General features: G+C 48.4%; 1 protein-coding gene across 5 annotated transcripts in view; it reads right to left on the bottom strand.

Annotated features, from left to right (window-relative positions):
- Positions 1-25505, bottom strand: part of LOC127568666 (uncharacterized) — a 53136-nt gene that overhangs the window by 15925 nt on the left and 11706 nt on the right. Inside the window, exons 1-2 of one of the 5 annotated variants that reach the window (XR_007956051.1) lie at positions 5104-5202; positions 1708-2078 (exon numbers count right to left, since the gene is read on the bottom strand). The exons of 1 other annotated variant lie outside the window; for it this stretch is intronic. The gene's annotated coding sequence lies outside the window, so the exon portion shown is untranslated. Of the gene's footprint in view, positions 1-1707; positions 2079-5103; positions 5203-25505 lie in introns of those variants that run through there. 3 more of the 5 variants (XM_052012675.1, XM_052012673.1, XR_007956050.1) reach the window with 3 other exon arrangements.

The raw sequence follows: 25505 nt of genomic DNA, 5'->3' as shown, positions 1-25505 counted from the left end.
ACGGCCTTCATCGGGGCAAATCCCCCCTCTCAGGCGACCCCGGTCCTTCTGACCCCTCGGACACGTGCCGGCGCCGCTTCATCCCACTGGGGTACGGAGGCACAGTGACCTCCATCTCGGAGGGAACCTCAGCCTCCGGCACCTCATCCTCCCCCTCGACCTCTCCCAGCACCCGCGGACCCGCATAGTCCACAGGGACCCCCAGGTCTGGACCGGAGGAGGCTGCCGGCTCCTGCCCCTCCAGGGGTGAGGCCTGGAGGCGCTTCTTCTTCCGCCGCACCTTCCGACTCAGAGCAGTCGCCCACCCCTCCCCACCATCCGCACCGCGCTTATCCCTACCCCCCACCCCCCACCGGCACAGGATGGGCAGAGGGGGCAGGGACAGCGGGGGGAGGGACCACGGTAGAAGCGTCAGTGGTACCCCCCCCCCGTGCCACCGAGGTGGAGCCAGCAGTCTGACAGCCGGGGCAATGCCGACGGACATGCCGAGACACCTTGCACACATGGCACCATGGACGACCAGTGGCACAGAACACTTGGTAGTGCTGCCCGTCGTACTCGATCTGAAATTTCCCCTCGACATCCCCACCCCACGCCAACTGCATGAACAGCAAGCGCTTGAAGGAATACACGTTCTCAAAGCCAGGTACGGCCGGCCTGTGCAACATCGGAGTGATGCCCGACCGAACCTCGCCCAGAGACTGCAGGTGAGGGAGGAGGACCTCGGATGGGATACAGGGAAAGACCGGAAAGGACAACCAGCTGCACAGGGGCCCCCACCAGCTCCACCGGCATGAAGAACTCCCCCAACATCAGCCCCTTACTCAAGGCCAAGGACACCTCCTTCTCAGACCGTAAAAAGAACACAATTCTACCGAACGTCTTGGTAACCGTGACAACACCTGCCTCGCCTCCCCCCACAGTCTCAGACATGGCCTAGAAACCACCGTCCAGACCGACTGACAGAGGCACAGAACTGCGCACGGCATTTTACAAAGTCAACAGACTGAAAGGTGATGTCATTGCAGGAGCCACGCCTCCAGGAGCTGCAACTGCTGCATAGGACTGAGGCCCCGCCATCTTTAGATCCTTTACAGCCCGCCATGACAAGGCACTACGCAGTCAGTGATCACAAAACACTGCTGGTGCAATAAACAGCGACACAACCAGCAGGGCACACCAGTAATTAGTCCCGCAAAAGAGCAGTGCAGAGAAAGGAGAGGTGGGAGGCTTCTCCAGATAAGCAGACAGTCTGTGTGATGAAACACCAGTGCCGTCCCTCCCGCGCCGCAGTGAAATGTCTGTCACTGGGCCAGTCTGACGTCCCTCCGGCCGCACAAAAGTGCCGAGAAAGTCTTCAACCAGTCGCCCCGGGCCAAGTCCTTGGGTGGGAGGGAGCCGATTGATATTACTGACCAGAATAAACTCGGTCCCAGCTCCCACCAAAGTCCAAAAGCAAACCCTGGCAACCCACCAGCCACTGCCGTTCCCACAGCGCTCAGAACACAGACTCCGACACCTGGCATAACACAGTCCTTCCAAGAAGAAAACTGCTCCAGCCCATCGCTTAAAATGAAACCCACACTCCCCCACCTTCCAACATTCTCCACAACCGCACTTTCGGATCTTTATAAGAACAACATCAGTTTGATGGGAGAGCACACTCAGTACTGCCACTTTTTTTTTGTTTTTAATAATAAACGTTTATTCACTAAAAGCACTACAAAAGACAACCAGTGTCAATACACGACTTCTAATACAGAAAAGAAGAAACTACGCGACGACATACTACGGTAGAGAATGCAAACTAATACTACCGAAACACACGCGACTCTACACCCGGCAACGCGACATTTCAGATAAGAATCGCGTCCCTCAGTACCGCCACTCCCTCAGTGTGACATTCTCTCAGTGGGACCCTCCCACAGTGGGTGCTCCCTCTGCCCTTCCCACAGGCTGAGAGCTGGTCGCTGCTTTTTCCTGCATTCCTAGAACTCCAGTTAATATTTCTGTGCCTGTCCTGCAGCTGCCTCAGGCGGGGCCTGTGCGGGATTTCACCCATCTGAGGTGTGTTTACCCTGTTTCGTTTTAACAAAATAAACTTTATTCATAATAAAAGACAAACTATATACAATTACAAAACAGTGCAAACCTTTACATTCTTGTACAGATCATTCATTAGTGTTACCTTTTCATATAGAAAACAGGACCGATGCCACACGTGTGGCTCCCTGGAAGCCACCCAGTCCCGTATTTACAATATTTAAGGGCTTTCTCGCCTGTCCCCGCCCCTCCCTCTCCAGTGGCAGAAGAACCCTAAACTATAGTCCTTCCCCACCGAGCCTTTGCGTTGGCTGCGCCCAGCTTCAGTGCGTCCCTCAGCACGTACTCCTGCAGCCTGGAATGTGCCAGCCGGCAGCATTCCCCTACGGACATCTCGCAGTGCTGGAAGACCAACAAGTTTCAGGCAGACCAAAGAGCGTCTTTCACTGAGTTGATGACGTTCCAGCAACAGTTGATGTCCGTCTCTGTGTGTCCCCAGGAACAGCCTGTAGATCAGAGAATCCTCTGTTACACTGCTTCTGGGGATGAACCATGACAAGGACCCCTGCATCTTTCACCACACCCTCCTCGCAAACCCACAACCTGCAAAGAGGTGGGCAACTGTCTCGTCCCCAGCGCAGTCCTCCCGAGGGCAGCGCGCACTGGGAGTGAGGTTCCAACCATACAGGAAGGATCTGACTGGGAGTGCCCCTCTCACCGCCAGCCAAGCGAGGTCTTGGGTGCTTGTTGGTAGTTCTGGCGATGAGACATTCTGCCAGATGGTCTGGACAGTCTGCTCAGGGAACCACCCCACAGTATCCATTGAGCCCTCTCTCCCCTGTCTTGTTCGTGTGTGTTTACCCTGTTCGCCAAGGACTGGGAGTTTGCTTCTGTGAAGTGCCCGGTTCATGTGTCCTGTTGGAAAAGACTTCACTATTGAAACACCTCTCTCGGTGATGGGAAGTAGCTCAGAGACAGGGCTGAAAGTGGGTTTTGTGGGACAGGGCATGAAGCTGAGAGAGTTCCTGTTTTGAGCCACTCCCCTATCGGCAGAGTCTCTGAGCTTTGCCACAGACATTAGGATCACTCATAACTGGGGTCATGCAGAACAGGTTGCATTTAGTGGAGAGACAAAACACTGCAGATACTGGAATCTGGAGCAACAAAGTGTTGCACCTCTCCCTCTTATCCCGGCCATCTCCCCTCTCCACCCTGAGGCCGGATTTCGACCTAAATGCCAATACTATGTGTACCCATCGTAGAATCCTAAATTTAATTCAAGAACTTAAGTTTATCAGTTATAAGTATCTGTTAACATCTGCACTCTACGGAGATTATACTGTATCAACGGTCAAACAAGGTCAGACTTGTTTACTTAACTACTTCAGTCTCTTTTCTGAAGGAATTTAGCTTCCAATAATACCATCGAACCATAGAACCACACACCACAAAACAGGCCCTTCGGCCCACCATGTTGTGCCGTCCATCAAACCACCCTCACACTACCTAACCCCTTCCTCCCGCATATCCCTCTATCTCACGTTCCTCCATATGCCTATCCAACAACTCTTGAACCTGTCCAATGTATCTGCCTCCACCACCACCCCAGGCAGTGCATTCCATGCACCAACCACTCTCTGGGTGAAAAACCTCCCCCTGACATCTCCCCTGAACCTCCCACCCATAACCTTAAAGCCATGCCCTATCGTCTTGAGCATTGGTGCCCTGGGAAGGAGGCGCTGGCTGTCTACTCTATCTATTCCTCTCAATATTTTATATACCTCTATCATGTCTCCTCTCATCCTCCTTCTTTCCAGTGAATAGCCCTAGCACCTTAAACCTCTCCTCATATTCCATACGCCCTAATCCAGGCAGCATCCTGGTAAATCTCCTCTGCACCCTCTCCAACGCCTCCACATCCTTCCTATAATGCGGCGACCAGAACTGAACACAGTACTCTAAGTGTGGTCTAACTAGAGTTTTGTAAAGCTGCATCATCACTTCGCGGCTCTTAAACTCAATCTCACGATTTATGAAAGCCAACATCCCATAGGCCTTCTTAACTGCTCTATCCACCTGCGAGGCAACTTTCAGTGAACTGTGAATATGAACCCCCAGATCCCTCTGCTCCTCTACACTGCCAAGTACCTTGCCATTTACCCTGTACTCTGCCCTGGAATTGGTCCTTCCAAAGTGTACCACCTCACACTTCACTGGATTGAACTCCATCTGCCACTTGTCAGCCCAGCTCTGCATCCTATCAATATCCCTCTGTAAGCTCCGACAGCCCTCCACACTATCCACAACACCGCCTATCTTAGTGTCATCCGCAAACTTACTAACCCAGTCTTCCACCCCCTCATCTAAGTCATCTATAAATATCACAAAAAGTTGGGGTCCCAGAACCGATCCCTGCGGGACACCACTAGTCACTGCCCTCCAATCTGAGGGCACTCCTTCCACCACAACCCTCTGCTTTCTACATGCAAGCCAATTCCTAATCCACACAGCCAAGCTTCCCTGGATCCCTTGGCCTCTGACCTTCTGAAGAAGCCTAACATGAGGAACCTTATCAAACGCCTTACTAAAATCCATATAGACCACATCCACCGCACTACCCTCATCAATCTTCCTCGTCACCTCCCCAAATAACTCTATCAGGCTTGTGAGGCAAGATCTCCCCTTCACAAAGCCATGCTGGCTGTCCCTAATCAGTCCATGATTCTCCAGGTGTTCATAGATCCTATCCCTTAGAATCCTTTCTAACAACTTACCCACCACAGACGTGAGACTCACCGGTCTGTAATTCCCTGGACTATCCCCACTACCTTTTTTGAACAAGGGAGCAACATCCGCCACCCTCCAATCCTCCAGCACCATCCCCGTGATTTCGAGTGGTCAGTCCCTCTCCTAACCAAGGAGGAGATACTTCCAACTGACTAAACACATTTATTTTACTTTAAACGGAGCACGATCATTTTGAGGAATAAATTCTAACAGAGATTATAATTCTGCAAAGGATGTCCAATTCTTACAAGCAAGGATTCTTAAAACGCATACCGATGAGTTTCAGATGAAGTCGTCGTCTGTGGCAAAGGCTCTGGGAAGAGATCCTTCTCGGGTCGTGGCTGAGGAGTGGACTCTATATCTTCCTCCCGACCCAAACAGCCTTCTGATATTTATACAGTTTTTTTTGATTAGTCATCTCGTAAGTCCTCATTGATGTAATGTTTTCTCCTGATTGGGTAAATGGGATGACTCATTAGTTTGGAGACTGAATTATTTAACAAACACTTACGAGGGTCATAGAGTCCCATGGGATGATGATGGGGGTTAAAAGGTTTGTTATTACATTACGATAAGATCAGATATCTTTATTACTGACATGTACATCGAAACACAGTGAAATGCATCTTTGCATAGAGTGTTCTGGGGGCAGCAAGTGTCGTCACACGTAGACGACCACTCTAATCTTCTAGGGGACCAATTTTGTCCCTTACTATCTTAATATACTTGTAGAAACCCTCGGATTTACCTACACATTATCTGCCAAAGCAACCTCATGTCTTCTTTTTGCTTTCCTGATTTCTTTCTTTAGTATTTTCTTACATTTTCTATACTCTTCAAGTACCTCATTTGTTCCTAGTTGCCTATACCTGCTGTACACCTTCTTCTTAACCAGATCGCCAATATCCCTTGAAAACCAAGGTTCCCTATGCCAGTTAACTTTGCCTTTAATCCTGGCAGGAACATGCAAACTCTGCACTCTCAAATTTCATCTTTGAAGGCTTTCCATTTACTGAGCACATCCTTGCCAGGAAACAACTTATCCCAATCCACTCTTCCTAGATCCTTTCTCATTTCCACAAAATTGACCTTTCTCCAATTTAGAACCTCAGCTCGAGGACCAGATCTGTCCTTATCCATAAGTAACTTGAAACTAATGACATTATGGTCACTGGACCCAAAATACTCACCTACACATACTTCTCTCACCTGACTTGTCTGGTTCCCTAATAGGAGATCAAGTATTGCATTCTCGCTCGTTGGTACCTCTATATATTGATTTAGAAAACTTTCCTGAACATATTTGTCAAATTCCAAGCCATCCAGCCCTTTCACAGTGTGGGAGTCCCAGCCAATATGTGGAAAGTTAAAATCCCCCACTATTACAACTTCCTGTTTCTTACATCGGTCTGCTATCTCCCTACAGATTTGTACCTCCAATTCTCTCTGACTATTGGGTGGTCTATAATCCAACCCTATTAGTGTGGCCACACCTTTACTGTTCTTCAGCTCCACCCATATGGCCTCTGTAGACAAGCCCTCCGGGTTGTCCTGTCTACGCACAGATGTGATATTTTCCCTGACTAGTAATGCCGCTCCTCCCCCTTTCCTCCCTCTCCCTCTATCACGTCTGAAACAATGGAACCCCAGAACATTAAGCTGCCAGTCCTGCCCCTCCTGCAACCAAGTCTCACTAATAGCAATAATGTCGTAATCCCACGTCCAATCCACACCCTAAACTCATCTGCCTTACCTACAACACTCCTTGCATTGAAATAGATGCACCTGAGAACATTTCTATCACGTACAAACCTTTGATTTCTGTCGATACCTGCAGACCTCACATGACCTTTTCCCTCATCCACCTCACTATCTGCTCTAACACTCCAGTTCCGCTCCCCTGGGAAATCTAGTTTAAACCCCCCGGAGCAGCACGAGCAAACCTACTTCCAAGTATGTTGATCCCCCTCCAGTTCAGGTGCAAGCCATCCCATCGGAACAGGTCCCACCTTCCCTGGAACAAAGCCCAATTGTCCAGAAACATGAAACCCTCCCTCCTGCACCATCTTCTTAGCCACGTACTTAACTGCATGATCCTCCTATTTCTAGCCTCACTAGCACGTGGCACAGGTAGCAATCCTGAGATTGCAACCTTGGAGGTCCTGTCCTTCAACTTTGCACCTAATTCTCTAAACTCTCTTTTCAGGACCTCCTCCTCTTTCCTATCCACGTCATTGGTCCCAACATGGACCACGACATCTGGCTGCTCACCCTCCCTCCTAAGAATATTGAGAACTTGATCCGATATATCATGGACCCTGGCACCAGGGAGGCAACGGACCATCCGGGATTCTCGATCTCTCCCACAGAACCTCCTATCTGTCCCCCTGACTATCGAATCCCCTATCACTAGTGCTCTCCTCTTTTCCCTCCTTCCTTTCTGAGCTGAGGGTACCACCTCGGTGCCAGAGATGTGACCACTGCAACTTGTCCCTGGTAGGTCGTCCCCACCAGCAGTATCCAAAACAGTATACTTATTGTTGATGGGAACGGCCACAGCGGTGCTCTGCTCTTTCTGTCTATACCCCTTCCCTTTCCTAACAGTCACCCAGCTACCTGCCTCATGACTTTTGGGGGTGAATACCTCCCTGAAACTCCTGTCTATACCTGCCTCTGCCTCACGAATGATCCGGTTCATCCAGTTCCTGCTCCGGTTCCCTAACTCGGTTTGTCAGGAGCTGCAGCTGGATGCACCTTTTACAGGTGTAGTCATCAGGGACAAGTGTGCCGTCCCTGACTTCCCACATACTGCATACGGAGCACACCACTGCCCTAACTGCTGCCTTAATTACCTACTGCTAGGTTAATTAAATTAATTAAAGGAACTTACCAGACCTTACCTCACTGGGTGCAAGCTGTTTCTCAGCCCCTGCTCGCCGAAGCCTCTGGAACCAAAGCCTCAGATCCCCACTCCTACCCTGAGCCACTCACACACTGGCCGCTCCTCACTGGCCGCTCCACTTCAGTTACCCCTCTGATATTTGTCCCCGTCGATTATCTCAAGTACTCACTCCCTCTAATTAACCAATCAACACTCTGTTTTAAATAATCAGCCCCTACCTGCTAGAGACCCGCTGCTCCAATGGCTCCTGGGCCGATCCTGTAAGGGAAAAGCCTGCACAAAAACACACAACTGTTTAAATAAATATAATAAATTAAATTAAAAAATAACTGTTTTGTTGGCGTGCCATCTGGACAGATCATTCCAGACATTAGTACATAGAGGTAGTACAAAAAACAATAACAGAATGCAGAATATAGTGTTCCAGTTACAGAGAAAGTGCAGTGCAGGCAGACAATAAGGTGCAAGGCCACGACGAGGTAGATTGTGAGGTCAAGAATCCACCTTATCATACTAGGAAACCATTCATTCGTCTTATAACAGCGGGATAGAAGCTGTCCTTGAGACTGGTGGTACGTGCTTTCAGGCTTTTGTATCTTCTGCCCGAGGGGAGGGGGGAGAAGAGAGAATGACCCAAATAAGCCCCATGTCAACTGATCCACGGCCTCCCATCCCAGAACTGCAGAGAGGCGCAGCTGGTCGAGCTGTTGTCTCACAACACCAGAGACCTGGGTTCAATCCTGACCTCTGCTGCTGTCTGCGTGGAGTTTGCACGTTCTCCCTGTGACCATGTGGGTTTCCCCCGGGTGCTCTGGTTTCTTCCCACATCCCGAGGAGGATGTGAATTGCCCTGAGTGTGCAGGTGAATGGTGGAATCTGGGGGGAGTTGATGCAGTGCAGGCAGACAATAAGGTGCAAGGTTACACTGGTGTAAACAGTCAGTGGAGAGTCGGTGGGCCAAGGGCCTGTTTCCGTGTTGTATCTCTCCATGACACTCTGACTCACCACATTCTCGGTGGTTTCAACAGTTTCAATAACATCAAGGTACTCTCTGATAGCGGTTAGGTAACGCTATTACAGCGCCAGCGACCTGGGTTCAATTCTGGCCACTGCCTGGAAGGAGTTTGTATGTTCTCCCCGTGTCTGTGTGAGTTTCCTCCGGGTGCTCCGGTTTCCTCCCACATTCCAAAGACGCACGGGTTAGGAATTTGTGGGCCTGCTATGTTGACGCTGGAAGTGTGGCGACACTTGTGGGCTGCCCCCAGAACACTCTACGCAAAAGATGCATTTCACTGTGTATTTCAATGTACATGTGACTAATAAATAAATATTTTATATCTTCCATACTGCAGAGATTTCACTGTGCACTGAAGCTCTGGTCTTGGTCTGTCCCGCCAGTGAATTGAATAAATTTCAATGTGCATCATGCATTGTAAGAGTTGTTTTGCCTCCTCTCTTGGTTCTGTGACCCCTCTGTAGAGCACGTTGTCTGTACTGGGACCTCCCCTGTAGATCCCTCCCCCGGTGCTGGGACCTCCTCTGCTGGCTCGGCATCAGTTTCCTGTTGTTCTGCCCTGAGCGACCAGGAATCCCTCTGTATTCCGGGAAACCAGGGTCTAGTTTCGTTTTTCTCCGTGCAGCCGCTCCCTGCCTCCCTCTGCTGGTTGCAGCCCTGAGCTCAGATGTATTTCTGTTTATTTCTGGGTAGGGGGTGAATCCTCATGACACAGTGCGGGCTCCTGTTGGGCCCATGAAGTAGTTGGGGTTCCCAGTGGAATTCTTGAGGCATTGGAGTCGGGGAAAGGGGTGACATATAAGAGAACATTTATAGCACTAGCGGAATTTCAATTTTCCAAGTAGAACAGTAGAATCTGGGGGGAGCTGATGGGAATGTGGAGAGAATAAAAAATGGATTAATCTTGGATTAGTGTAAATGGGGACACAGGAGACTGCAGGTGCTTGTATCTGGAGTAACACAGAAGATGCTGGAGGAACTCAGTGAGTCAGGCAGCATCTGTGGAGGGAAACAGACAGTCGATATTTCGGGCTGAGACCCTTCATCTGGACTGAAGGATGGAGGGGAGATGGCCGGTATGAAATGGTGAAGGGAAGGGTTGGGGCAAGACGGGGCAGGAGGCCTGGAAACGGAACTGGAAGCCACGCCAGACAAGATGGTGGTGGGGACAAGAACCGAGGAAGGTCTGGGTGAGAGTGCGGTCAAAGAGCTGTAGGGCAGTAGAGGTCACAGAGGGGGAGCAGTGAGAAAGCGGCTCACACAACTCCCGTCGGAGAGAGGAGGGAAACTTCTTCTCAGTTGGCATCCCTTGAAGAGACTTGGTAGTGGAGCAGCAAAGTGGAGACAAGGCACTGAAGAAGCTGCAATCTGGAGAACATCCTGTACATGTTGTTGAACAGAGCGACCCTGCATTACAAGCACAGAGTTGCCTGAAAGTAGCAACACAAGGTGGTGAAGAATATTTCAGACATGCTTGCCTTCATTGGCTATGGCATTGAGTACAAGAGTTGGGACATCATGTTGGCACTCATCAGGTCGACAGCCAGTGTCTGTTTCACATGGTAGGTGTGTCTAAAATTTGAGAGCACCAAGTTTCACAGACGAAGTGGAGGGATTAGGAGATGCTTCGGAGTCGCTGGAGAGTAACTGCAGTGCTTCTAGAAGATGGTGTACTCTGCAGCCACTGTAAACTGCTGCTGGAGACAGTGAATGTTTAGGTTGATACATAAACTGCAATTAAGCTTCTTAAGGGTTGCTGGAGCCTGACCTGTGTGTTTTAAATGGTGGAAAAGAGTTTGGGATATCAGGGGGTGACTCCCTCACCACAGGAAAACCCAGTCTGTGACCATTATAATTAAGCGGTAGGTCCAGCTGTGTTTCTGGTCAATGTTGCCCCTCACGCTCATATGTTGATGATGGGGGAATTTCCGAGGACAATGAAGAAGAATCTTTCTGTTGGAGTTCGTTATTATCTCTCCCTTGTGTGATGCAAATGTTTGGAAGAATGTGAAATGACTTCACTGAAACTTACACAATTCATCCGGGTTTGACAGGTTGATGAGTTACCTGCCTGTGTAGTTCAGATCCTGGGGTCACAATCTCAGAATTAGCGTCCGGGTACTGGAAGTTGTTGAAGTGATGGAAGGCATGTGAAGTGTCACGGACAGAGGTGGGAAGGGACTGGACCAAGGGGTACAAAATGGAGTCAAGGTTTGGGGACCCGAGTTCAGTGGGGCAGGAGCAGGCAGAAACAATGGGCCTACCAGGACAGTTGGATTTCTGGATCTGAGGTAAGAGGTAGAAATGGGCTGTGTGGGGTAGGGGAACTATGAGGTTGGAGGCTGCAGGGGGGAGGTCTCCAGAGATGATGGGGTCAGCGATAGTGCAGGAGACAATGGTCTAATGCTCCTTGGTGGAATCCGCCTTGTGGGATAAGTAAGAGGAGGTGTCCGAGAGTTGATATTTGGCCTCTTCAATGTAAACGTCAGTCCGCCAGACGACAACAGCACCACCTTGTCTGCGGGTTTGATGGTGAGATTAGTAGTAGTATGGAGAGAGTGGAGGGCAGTGCGTTCAGAGGGGGTGAGGTTGGAATAGGGAACAGCAGTGGTGAAGTTGAGATGGTTAATGTCCCATTGGCAATTAGAGATGAAGAGATCCAGAGCAGGCAGAAGGCCAGGGCGAGGTGTCCTAGAGGACAGAGTGCACTTAAGGAGGGAGAATGGGTCACAGTAGAGGATGGGGAAGCCTTGCCAAAGAAGTAGGCCTGGAGATGGAGGCAACGGAAGAAGGACAATCAAGGTAAGACATACACAGTAAATGGTAGCACGCTGAGGAGTGCGGCGGAACAAGGGGATCTGGGAGTTCAGTTTCCCTGAAAGTGGCATCACAGCTAGACAGAGTTGTAAAGCAGGCTTTAGGTGCCTTGGCATTTATAAATCGAAGTATTGAGTATAGGGGTTGGGATGTTATGGTGAGCTTGTACAAGACATTGGTGAGGCCAAATTTGGAGTATTGTGAGCAGTTCTGGTCACCTAACTATAGGAAGGATATCAGTAAGATTGAAGGAATGCGGAGAAGATTTACTAGAATGTTGCCGGGTCTTCAGGAGTTGAGTTACAGGGAAAGATTGAACAGGTTAGGACTTTTCTCCTTGGAGTTTAAAGGAATGAGGGGAGATTTAATAGAGGTTTACAAAATTCAAGGGGTGGAGGCAGAGTCAATGCGAGCAGGCTCTTTCCACCTAGATTAGGAGAGATAAGTACGAGAGGACATGGCTTTAGGGTGAAAGGGGAAAGGTTTAGGGGGAACATAAGGAGGAACTTCTTCACTCAGAGAGTGGTGGGTGTGTGGAACCAGCTGCCATCTGATGTGGTAAATGTGGGCTCACTCTGAAGTTTTATGAATAAATTGCATAGATACATGGACGGGAGAGGTCTGGAGGGTTATGGACTGGGTGTGGGTCAATGGGTCTAGCGGAATAAAGTTTAGACACAGACTAGAAGGGCCAAATGGCCTGTTTTCTGTGCTGTAGTGCTCTAAGGTTCTATGGTTCTAAGAGGTCGGCATCGTGGCATGCGCAGAACTCGTTGACTTGCAGTTGCAGGGGGACAAAGGTAAGGTCACTGCTCAGGACTGAATGTTCAGCCTCAGAGAGGAAGAGGTCAGAGGGGATAGTGAAAACATGGCAGGGGTTGGGGCTGGGGTCAGAGGAAGGTAGAGGATTGGAGCTGGGGTCAGAGGGGAGAGGAGAGTTAGAGGGGTCAGGAAGGTGGCGTGGGAGGAAGATGGGGTCTCAGAGGAGAGTGGCCGAGGGGTGGAGGAGTAGAGGATGGCTTGAGAGACCAGGAGTAGGTGAGGTGTAGAAGTGGAAGCAGAGGAACAGTGGGATCCAGCAGTGAGAGGTCTCGGCCTGGACGTGACAGGGCCCGAGGCCGGGGCCTGGAGGTGACTGGGGCCAAGGCCTGATTCAGGGCTTCCAGCTCCGTTTCCAGGCCTCCAGTTCGGCCCCAGCCATGATCTCGGGTATGTGCATTCAGTTCACTGCTTCTCCCTGCTGTATTCCCTCTGTGTCCTACACTGCAGCATCTCCACCGTGGGTCGGTACCTTCTGGCCTTCTCTCTCTTTCTCTCCCACAGATCCAGGCCTCACTTTCCCAAACGTTCTGCGGTCCACACTTTTCATCCTCCGCCGGATCCATTCCTTCAACCAGAGGCTCTTCCTGTTCCCGCCCACGAGGGATCAGAAACATGCCCGACTCCAGGCAGCCGAAGATCCAACTGTACTTCCTCGCTCTCCCGGTGACTGAAGGCTCCCGATCCACTGTCTGTACCCCCTCACCCTCCCACCCAACCCCAAGCTCCCAACGTTCCGCGGGATAATTCTTCTCCTTCCCCACCTCTGTCCTCACCAAGGCCCTCACCTTGTTTCTCACCCCAGTTCCCATACTCCACTTCCTCCTTCCTCCTCCCGTCTTTCACCTGAGATCCCCCCTCCTATCACGTCTCCCCCTCCATTCATCTCACCTCCCCTGACCCCTCCCATGAACCTCCCCTCCCTCTTCTGACTACAATCCTTGCCCCAGCTCCACCCAGTCAGTCTTCACGATCGCCCCGACCTCCCCTTTTCTGATACTGAACGGTCAGTCCTCAGTAGAGGCCCTACGCCCACACCTCAACTAGTTCCAGGCTGCCATGATGTGGACCTCTTCTTCTGTCACCTCCGTTTCCGTGACTATTTCTTTGGCAAGGAGTCCTTATCCCCCACTGATGACCCCTTCTCAGGTCTCCAACACTGCCCATCCTCCAAGTCACCCCCTCTGAGCCCTTTACACTCTCTTGAACTTTTCATCTCCAATTGCCACCATGACAACAACAGCCCAGAGTTCTCCACTCCCATGGCCCGCTCCAACCTCACCGCCTCCAAACACACAGCCCTCCATTCACTGAACACCAATTGCAACCTTGTCATGAACCCAGCAGACAAGGGTGGTCCCGTTGTAGTCTGATGGACTGACATCTACCTTTCAGAGACCATACAACAGCTCCCGGATACCTCCACTAGCCAAACCCCTGGACCATGTCCTCACCAAACACCAGGGCATCATCTCCCACACTGTCACAGATCTCATTATGTCAGGAGATCTCTCCTCCACAGTCTCTAACCTGATAGTACCTCAACCCCGCATTTCCCACTTCTACAACTCTCGTTGTCTTGGTGTAGCAGCCAGCATAATCAAAGACCCCACCCACCTGGGTCATTCTCGCTTCTCTCCTCTTCCATCAGGTAGAAGATACAGGAGCCTGAGGGCACGTACCACCAGACTTAAGGACAGCTTCTACCCCACGGTGATAAGACTATTGAACGGTTCTTTTATACAATGAGATGGACTCTGACCTCACGATCTGCCTTGTTGTGACCTTGCACCTTATTGCACTGCACCTTCTCTGTAGCTGTGACCCTTTACTCTGTACTGTTATTGTTTTTACCTGTACTACATCAATGCACTCTGTACTAACTGTGTAATGAATTGACCTGTACGAATGGTTTGTAAGACAAGCTTTTCACTGTACCTCGGTACAAGTGACAATAATAAACAAATGCCAACACCAATCTCTGGCCCAGGATCCACAAACAGGATAGTCCTGGTGGGCCCATTGTTTCTGCCGGCTCCTGCCCCAGTGAAATTACCTCCTCATCCTTCAACACTCTCTTGTCTCCCCATGTCCAGTCCCTTGCCACCCACATCCAGCACATCCTGCATGCCCTCCGTCATCTTAACAGCTTCCAGTTCCCCAGCCCCCACTGCCTCACCTTCACGCTGGACGTCCAGTCTCTATACACCTCTGTCCCCCAACAGGAAGGTCTTAAGCCCTCCCTTATCTCAACAACGAAGATCCAACCAGTCCCCCTTCACCAACACTCTTATCCACCCGGCTGAACTTGCTCTTACCCTGAACAACTTTTCTTTTGACTCCTCTCACTTTCTACAAACCAAAGGTGCAGCCGTGGACACCCACATGGGCCCCAGCCACGTCTTTCTTTTTGTTGGCTGAGTGAAACAGTCTCTGTTCCAAACCCTCTCCAGCAGCACTCCCCAACTCTTCCTCTGTAACACTGACGGCTGCATTGGTGCTGCTTCCTGCTTCTCGGGAAGCGCGGATTCCCTTCCACTTTGGTGTGGAGCCTGATCTCGCATCTCCTCTGTACCTCGTACTTCTGTTCTCACCCCACCCCACCCCTGTCCTCGGCTTTCACCCGATGGGCCACCACACCCACCATACCATCCTTCACCATTCCCGCCGGCTGCAGCAGGATCCCACCACCAAGCACATCCTCTCCTCCCCACCCCTTTCCACCTTCTGCAGTGACCACTCTCTCCAATGACTGCTTGGTCCGCTCATCCCTCCCCACCCATCGCTGCCTTACCCCTGGCACTTTACCCTACCCTCGCTGTAGACGTAACACTTGTCCCTACAACCTCCTCCCTCACCTCCAGCCAGGGACCTAAACAGCCCTTCCGGGTGAGGCAGAGGTTCACTTGCATCTCCTCCGATGTCATCTACTGCATTCGATGCTCCCGATGTGGCCTCCTCTACGCCGGCGAGACCAAGCATGGACTCGGCGACCATTTGGCAGAACACCTAAGGTCAGTCCGCAATGGCCATCCCGAGCTCCCAGTTACAGAGCATTTCACCTCCCCTTCCCATTCCCACAATGACCTGTCCATCCTTGGCCTCCCTACAGCCAGGGTGAAGCCCAACGCAAACCGGAGGAAGAACATCTCACGTTCCGTCTGGGTGATCTACAACCCAATGGCGTGAACATTGCCTTCCCCAGTTATAGGTACCAACCCCTAAGGTGGTTATTTTTTCACCTTCCCATCCCACTTCCCCTCTCCTGATCCTCTTCCCGTCTTCTCACTTTTGTCCCCTTTCCCATGCACCCTCCAGCCCCACATCACCCATCTTCATCTGCCTCCCCCTCGCTCCATCCAGCAACTTCACAAACAGATCCCACCACATCCCAATCTGGTTCCCACTGCTGTTAACCTCTCCCCTAATGGTTCCCGTTCTCACCTCCTTTACTGATCCAAATCCAGCTCTGATCCTCCTTTCTGTTCCTGCTCACCTCCACCCAGCAGCTGTCTCCGACCTTCACCCTCCCCAACGCCCGTCTTCCTCCAACTGTGTTTTTTTTCCTCTCTCTCTCTTTACATAAGAACATAAGAAACAGGAGCTGGAGTCGGCCGTCTGGCCCGTCGAGCCTGCTCCGCCATTCAGTAAGACCACGGCTGATCTGGCCGTGGACTCAGCTCCACTTACCTGCCTTTTCCCGTAACCCTTAATTCCCCTACTGTACAAAAAACTATACAACTGTGTCTTAAATACATTTAATGAGGTAGCCTCTACTGCTTCCCTGGGCAGAGAATTTCACAGATTCACCACGCTCTGGGAAAAGCAGTTCCCCCTCATCTCTGTCCTAATTCTATTCCCCCTAATTTTGAGGCTCTGTCCCTAGTTCTAGTCTCACCTACCAGTGGAAACAGCATTCCTGCCTCTATCTTATCTAGCCCTTTCATAATTTTATATGTTTCCATGAGATCCCCTCTCGTTCTTCTGAATTCCAACCGAGTAGAGTCCAAGGTGACTCAATCTCTTCTCATAGGCTAACCCATCTCCGGAATCAACCTGGTGAACTTCCTCTGCACCGCCTCCAAAGCCAGTATATCTTTCCACAAATAAGGAGACCAGAACTGCACGCAGTACTCCAGGTGCAGCCTCACCAGTACCCTGTACAGCTGCAGCATAACCTCCCTGCTCTTAAATTCAATCCCTCCAGCAATGAAGCCCAACATTCCATTTTTCTTCTTGATAACCTGTTGCACCTGCAAACCTACATTTTGCGATTCATGCACAAACACTCCCAAGTCCCTCTGCACAACAGCATGCTGCAATCTTTCACCATTTAAATAATAATCGGATCTATTTTCCTACCAATGTGGAAGACCTCACATTTACCCACATTGTCCATCTGTCAGACCCTTGCCCACTCACTTAACCTATCGATATCTCTCTGCAGACTCTCCGCATCCTCTGCACAATTTGCTTTTCCACTCATTTAGTGTCATCAGCAAACTTAGATACTCTACACTCAGTCCCCTGTTCCAAATCATTGGTGTATATCGTGAACAGTTGTGGACTCAGCACTGACCCCTGCGGCACACCATTGACCACTGATTGCCAACCAGAGAAACACTCATTTATCCCAACTCTCTGCCTTCCATTGGTTAACCAATCCTCTATCCATGCGAACACATTACCCCCAACTCCATGCATCTTTATCTCACAGAGAAGTCTTTTATGCGGCACCTTATCGAACACCTTCTGGAAATCCAAGTATACAACATCCAACTGTTCCCCGCTATCCACAGTGTTCGTTATATCCTCAAAGAACTCCAGTAAGTTTGTTAAAGAGGGCCTACCCTTCCTGAATCCACGCTGTGTCTGCCTGATGGAACTTCTATCCAGATGCCTCACTATTTCTTCCTTAATGATAGCTTCAAGCATTTTCCCGACTACAGAAGTTAGCTAACTGGCCTATAGTTACCTGCCTTTTGCCTACATCCTTTTTTAAACAGTGGCGTGACATTTGCTGTCTTCCAATCCACTGTGACCTACCCAGAGACCAGAGAATTTTGGTCAATTATCAGAATCGCCTCTACTATAACTGCTAACATTTCCTGCAGTACGCTGGGATACATCCCATTAGGACCAGGGGACTTGTCTACCTTTAGGCCCACCAGTTTGCTCATCACTACCTCTTTAGTGACAGCAATTGTATCGAGGTCCTCACCTCCCATCGCATCTATAACATCTCTTTTTGGCATGTTGGAACGTGTCTTCCAACGTGAAGATCGGCACAAATAGTCATTCAAGGTCTCGCTCATTTCCACATGACTCAATATTAATTCCCCTTCTCAGCTTCCAAGGGACGCTATATTCACTTTTGCTACATTTTTCCACTCTATATAATTATAAAAACTTTTACTGTTTGCTTCAGATTTTGTGCCAGTTTACTTTCATAATCTATCTTCCCTGTGTCTGCCTCCATCCGTCATTCACTCTGCCCCTGTCTCCTAACTCCACCCCCCCTCACCTCCACTACCTGGCCCCACCTGCCTGTGAAGGTGTACACCTCCTCAGTCCACTAATCACCTCAGAATCCTTTATAGAACATAGAACATAGAACACTACAGCACAGTACAGGCCCTTCAGCCCACAATGTTGGCCAACATTTTATCCTGCTCTAAGATCTATCTAACCCTTCCCTCCCACATAGGCCTCCATTTCTCTATCATTCATGTGGCTGTCTAAGAGTCTCTTAAATTCCCTAATGTATCTGCCCCGCAAACCTTGGCAGGCAGTGCGTTCCACGCACCCACCACTCTCTGTGTAAAAAACTTACACCTGACGTCCTCCTTATACTTCCTTCAATCACCTTAAAATTATGTCCCCTCGTGTTAGCCATTGTCGCTCTGGGAAAGAGTCTCTGACTGTCCACTCAATCTATGCCTCTTATCATCTTGTGCACCTCTATCAAGTCCCCTCTCATCCTCCTTCTCTCCAAAGAGAAAAGCCCTAGCTCACTCAACCTATCCTCAGAAGACATGCTCTCCAATCCAGGCAACACCCTCGCAAATCTCTGCACCCTCTCTAAAGCTTCCACATCCTTCCTATCGTAAGGCATTCAGAACTGAACACAGTATTCCAAGAGTGGTCTAACCAGAGCTCTAAAGAGCTGCAACATTACCTCGCGGCTCTTGAAATCAATACCCCAATGAATGAAGGCCAATAGTCCATATGCCTTCTGAACAACTCTGTCGACCTGTGTGGCATCCTTGAGGGATATATGGACGTGGTCCGCAAGATCCCTCTGTTCCTTCACACTACTAAGAGTCCTAACATTAACCTTGTATTCTGCCTTCAAATTTTATCTCCTGGAATGTATCACTTCACACTTATCCGGGTTGAACTCCATCTGCCACTTCTCAGCCCAGTTGTGCTTTCTATAAATATCCTGTTGTAATCTACAGCAAACTTCTACACTATCCACAACACCACCAACCTTTGTTTCATCAGCAAACTTACTAACCCACCCTTCCACATCCTCATCCAAGTCATTTATAAAAATCACAAAGAGCAGGGATCCCTGCAGAACACCAATAGTCACAGTCCTCCAGGAAGAATACGTTCCATTTACTGTCACCCTCTGTCTTCTATGGGAGAGCCAATTCTGAATCCACACAGCCAGGTTTCCCTGGATCCCATGCCTCCTGACTTTCTGAATAAGCCTTCCATGAGGAACTTTATCAAAAGCCTTACTAAAATCTATGTACACCACATCCACTGCTCTACCTTCATCAATGTGCTTTGTCACATCCTGAAAGAATTCAATCAGGCTTGTGAGGCACAACCTTCCCCTCACAAAGCCATGCTGACTGTCCCTAATCAGCCTATGCTTCTCCAAATGTCCATAAATCCTGTCTCTAAGAATCTTCTCCAGTAATTTGCTCACCACTGAAGTAAGACTCGCTGGTCTGTCATTCCCAGGGTTATCCCTACTCCCTTTCTTGAACAAAGGAACAACATTTGCCACCCTCAATCATCTGGCACTGCTCCTGTAGCCAGTGAGGATGCAGCAATCATTGCCAAAGGTGCAGCAATCTCTTCCCTATCTTCCCATAATAACCTTAGATATATCGCGTCCAGCCCCGCTGACTTATCTATCCTAATGTTTTTCAAAAGTTCCAGCACACCCTCTTTCCTCGACGACATGCCCTAGCGTGTCAGTCATGTCAATCCTCACAAACATCAAGGTCTCTCCCTCTCTCTCTGGTGAATAGTGAAACAAAATATTCATTAAGGACCTCCCCTACCTCTTCCAACTCTAGGCACATTTTTCCTCTTTTCTCCCTGCTTGATCCTACCTTCACTCTAGTCATCCTCCTATTTTTCACATACGTGTAGAATGCCTTGGTGCTTTCATTGATCCTACTTGCCAAGGACTTTTCATGCCCCCTTCCAGCTCTCCTAAATCCATTCTTAAGCTCCCTCCTGGCTGCTTTGTAACTCTCCAGAGCCCTAAATCCATGCTTTCTAAACCTCAGGTAAGCTTCTTTCTTCCTCTTGAAAAGATATTCTACATCTCTTGTCAACCACGGTTCCTTCACTCTACCATCCCTACCCTGCCTCAGTGGAACTAACCTATCGAGAACCCCAGGCAAATCCTCCCTGAACAACCTCCACATTTCTGATGTGCACTTCGCCAAGAACATCTGTTCCCAATTTACGCTCCTGTGTTCCTGCCCAATAACATCATAATTCCCCCTCCCCGAGTTAAATACTCTCCCATATTATGTTCCCACTTGGGACTGTAAATTGGGAACAGATGTTCTTGGAGCTTAAGAATGGATGTAGGAGAGCCAGAAGTGGGCGTGAGAGGTCCTTGGTCATGTCATCTGCTCCTATCCCTCTCCAAGGCTATGGAAAAGGTCAAGGAGTTATGGTCACTGCTGCCAAACTAGGTTAAACCCTCCCCAACAGTTCCAGCAAACCTGCCCGCAAGAATATTGGTCCCCCTTCAGTTCTCACTGCTCCCCTTCTTCACTTTACACTGGACACCTCGCCTCTCCACTCTCCGTCCTGATGCAGCGATTCGACTCCAAATGTCGACAGTTCCTTTCCTCCCACTGATGCTGATCGACCCGCTGAGTTCCTCCAGCAGATTGTTTTTTGCTCATCATCAAATGAAGCAGCCCATGCTTCATGCAGCAAGACGGGGATAACGTTAGGGCACGTAACGTACAGGGCACAAAAGTGCCAGGAATTGACCATTTCCAGCAAGCCAGAGGCTAACGACCGGCCTGTAATAGTTCAAGGCATCCCCACCACTGAATCCTACTTCTGGTTCTTGTGTCCTCGTGCAGCGCATGGCTGGATGTTGACAAGGGCTCGTCCCCTGCAGGCATGGCTGCTTCATTTTCTGAGGAGTTGTGAATGGAAATAAGTGTCAGCCAACATCCCCACCTTACCTTCTGATGGAAGGAAAGTCATTGCTGAAGCAGCTGATGTTGGTTGAGCTGAGGACACTGCCCTGAGGACCACTGGAGTGTTGTCCTCAGATACACGGAGATACACTTGCTCCACCCCATTGACAAGCAGGTGTGTCAGGACTGAAAGCTTTCATCTGATGTGTCCTTGCTCTGTCTGTTGCACATTATCATTGGTTAGTGCACATGTAATCCTGTCTTGCCTCTTTGTGAGGTTGGTGCTTCATGTATGTGTATGGCTGTTGTGAACCTGACACATACACCTCACTGACCCAGTGTTGAGCACTTGACCTGACGGTGAGGTTACAGATTGTGGAGGGAAACATTTCTGCTGCTGCCGTCTCGTGGAGGCTCAGGTTTCAGTCTCTGGATCTGCCAGATCCCAGTACTGTCAAGGACAGAACCATCCACGGCCAATGGATCTGTCAGGATGAGGTTAATCACTCCTGCTGTGGGCACAGTCCTTCAACAGAGCTCTTCTGTTACTCCTGACACCGACGTTCCCCACCAGGAGTGTGTATTCGGAGCACAGAGATATCGAGCAGAGTGAGGTATCTCACCATGTAATGATAGGCCCTGGATGGTAACGAAAGTATTCAGAGCATCCAGCTCCAGTTCAGTCGATGACTATGTAATGTGTTACTTGCCTGTATTCTCCCTGTATCCTGTGCAGTAAAGCCTCTGTGTTGTTGACCTGACTCTTGCCCCCCCCCAAGTACAACCTATGTACAGAGATGTCTCATTACACTGGAGAGGTGGATTCCTGCAGGTTAAAAGAATTCATCCCTATTCACAAAGAAGCGGAATGGACAGAGAGGTAGATGTTGGCTTATGTCTTAACTTTATTCTTGATTCAAAAGTGCATCAACGAGTAACAGAAAAAAAGCATGAAATTGTGTTATGATGAAAAGTGGTGTGTTCAGTGACCTCCAGGTCTGGATACTGGATCGAGACTTGGACAAAATAATCCAGGAAGATGTATTCAAATCACAGTCGGGCTGAGGAATTTAAATTCAGTGAACGGAATGCATTGGGATTGAAGGCAGGATCAGTGTGGGTGACCATGAACGTTCTTGGTTGTCACTAAAACCCATCTGGCTGCCCGTTCGGCAGGAATCTTTTGGTCTCCTGCACTCTGAACGGAGGAGCCAACAGTCCAAGAACATAAATGCTGACACTGTCAATGGTGCACATGCTGGAAATGAATAAAAGAATGCACACAGCAGTGGGACATAGAACTACCATAGGGCTGGGATATCCACACACATCATGAGTAGAGAGGACATTCAGCCCAACTGCCCTGAGCTGGGCTCCATCCAACACGTCCAGTTCCAACTAACCTTGTTTTGATAACAATTGTGATGAACAATAAACTGTGCATTTCCCTCAGTCGCTCCTTCTCCTGAACAATTCTGGGCATGGTTAAAACACCAGGGTACTGTTATGTACCAGCAACAATAGAAACACAATGAGCCATGTTTAAATGTTAGAATCTATTAACTACTTGTAATAATAAGAGAAAAGAGAACATTAGATATCAGACGTCGATCAAAATAAACCAAAGTATGTGTGTGGCTTGTTCCCAAACCACCAAGTCCAGAAACAGTTCTCAAAGTTATATCATGGTAAACCAGTTCAGTTCAGCAAGTCATGAAGCAAAACGATGAGCAAAGGCTTCTGAAAACCACGTTAGAATGTAGAGTAGAATGTAGAGAGAAGGTGTTTACAAATTCCACAAGTTCCACGATGGAACCAATATGACGCCACAATAGCCGAAGTATCTCCGTTGCTTGGTTCAGAAATATCTGCCACACCGAGGGCACTCGATACGTGGCCGCCCACTGATATACCTCATTCCAGGTACAGGTTAACGACAAAGTGGACTCCACGGATTGCTCCAAAAATCCATGTATGGATTGAAAAGTGACAGTCACAACGATTGTGCTTCACCCATAGATACAGAGACTGGCAGTGAGTGCTACCAACTCTTTTCTCTCTCTCACTCTCTCATTCACTCTCTGTCTCTTCCCCCACCCCCGCTCTGTTGCTGGGTTTGAGAATCAGCTCACAGATATATTTGCAGTTTCCAGCACTTCAATGAATCCTCCTTCAGACACCTGCAGCATTCCAGATAGAGAAGCTCCCTGCTCCCACTCACAGTCGTCAGACAAAGCCACACACTACCATTCTGGCAACTACAGGGACACTCATCAAGTAGCAACCTGGGCTCGTAACACCTCCCCTAAAAGAAAAAAAATTACCTGCAAAAACAAAATTTTAACTGCATATACAATGTGTAAAATAATACATTTACAATTATCATATCACACGTTACAGACGAGAAAAAATTCTATTATTAAAGATACATTTCAACATCTGGAAAGGCAGTCGGCAATTATATTATCTTTTGCCTTTAATGTGAGTGATCAGGAGATCAAAACTCTTTGCAAAATTAAACTCCAATTTCACAATCTTCTGTTCTGGTTTTTCCCTCTGTTGAAAAATACTGGTGGGTTATGATCTGCAAGTGGTTTCTGAGCTGTGCAGACATAAATATCAAAATGTTGCAAAGCCAAAATAAACAACAGTAATTCTTTCTCTATGGTGGAATAATTCTTTTGATGCTCATTAAATTTCTTTGAAAAGTAAGCGACAGGATGGTCAATATCATCAGGGTCACCCTTCTGCAACAACACAGCTCCCGCAGCTTCATCACTGGCATCTACTGCTAATGGTTTGTCAAAGTCAGGTGATTTGAGCACAGGTTGGTGACATAAAGTGGCTTTCAGTTCCTCAAATGCTTCCTGACAAGGCTCTATCCAAACAAACCACACCATTTTCAGAAGATTAGTTAAGGGAAGAGCAATATCAGCAAAATTCTTGCAAAACTTGCGATAATATCCAACCATTCCCAGAAATCATCTAACAGTCCTCGTACCCGTTGGAATGGGAAACTTAGAGATTTCCTGAACTTTTGCCTGAACAGGAGCTAACCTGCCTTGACCTACAATGTAACCAAGATAAGTCACGGTGGCATGGCCAAATTCAATCTTAGCCAAATTAACTGTAAAGTTGTTTTGGAGAGTTTTTCAAATAATTTTTCTAACGCAGAGATATGAGCTTCCCATGTGTCAGTCCCGGTAACTGAGTCATCAATATAGGCATCCGTATGTTCTCACCCTTGAATCACAGAATTAATCATTCTCTGAAATGTTACTGGAGCGTTCTTCATTCCAAATGGCAAAACATTGTATTCATACAATCCAGAAGGAGTTACAAAGGCAGAAACCTCTCTTCCTCTCTCTGTCAATGGGACACACCAGTACCCTTCAATAGATCAATCTTTGTAAGAAATTTAGTTTTTCCAACTTTGTCCTGCACAATCATCCACCCTAGGGATAGGATAAGCATCTGTCTTTGTTATAGCATTCACTTTCCTATAATCAATGCAAAACCTAATACCGCCATCTGGTTTAGGTACCATGACACAGGGTGAACTCCAATCTGAAGTGGAACGTCTAATAATGTCATACTCTAACATATACTCAATCTCTTGGTCAACAAGTTTACTCTTTTCAACATTCATACCATATAGGTGTTGTTTTACTGGTTCTGCATCCACAACATCACTATAATCTACTGTGGTTCTTTTTGGAACATCAGGAAATAAACCTCAAAACTTTAAAATTAATTGTCTCATTTGCAGCTTTTGCTGAGGCTGTAAATGAGCCAATGTTTCTTCAAGGTTTTCCAAAGTAACAGCATTCGGCAGTCTTGCTGAAACAATGTTTGGTCTGAAAAGACTCTCAGCAGGACCAACTAATGAGGGCCCAGACAATTTAAATTCCTTTGTCATCGATAGCCATCAACACAGCTGTGGATGGTTTCTCATAATAAGGTTTAAGCATATTTACATGACAGAGCTGTGTTTGTCTTCTTCTGTCAGGTGTTGTAACTATATAATCCACCTCACTAACCTTAGATTTAATTTTGTAAGGACCATGGTATTTTGCTTGAAAAGGATTTGACTGAGTGGGGAAAAGTACCAAGACCTTATCTCCCGGTTTGAAAGTCCTTGAGCGGGCCTGTTATCATGCATGTTTTCATCTTACTCTGAGTAGCTTTTAGATTTTCCCTTGCTAATTAGCAAGACCTCTGCAATCGGAAACCAACAAATTTAAATGCATGTCTTCATTAATCTACTGTTCCTTTAATAATACTAAAGGTCCTCTAACCTGATGTCCAAACACAAGTTCAAAGGACAGAAACCTAATGATTCTTGCCTGACTCCCTGACTGCAAATAAAAGTAAATGACCTCCTTCATCCCAATCCTTCACGTTTTCAAATCAAAATATCCTAATCATGTTTTTGAGGGTGAATGGAACCTTTCTAAGCCCCTTGTGGTCTTGGATGATACGCAGATGATACAAGCTGTTTAGCTCCCAGCTCATAAAACTACCTGTTGAAATAGCCCTGATATAAAATTACTTCCTTGATCAGATTGGATTTCATTCGGCAAACCAACTAAGGTGAAAAATTTTGTAAGAGCCTTTGACACAGTCTTGGCTTCAATATTCCTGAGTGGTATTGCCTCTGGAAATCTAGAGGTGTACACATGATGGTTAACAAATACTGATTCCCAGC

The sequence above is a fragment of the Pristis pectinata genome, chromosome 3 (genome assembly GCF_009764475.1).
Source record: "Pristis pectinata isolate sPriPec2 chromosome 3, sPriPec2.1.pri, whole genome shotgun sequence".
In the NCBI taxonomy this organism is placed as follows: Eukaryota; Metazoa; Chordata; class Chondrichthyes; order Rhinopristiformes; family Pristidae; genus Pristis; species Pristis pectinata.
The sequence above is the reverse complement of the archived record's forward strand: the minus strand, read 5'-3'. Positions and strand labels throughout refer to the sequence as shown.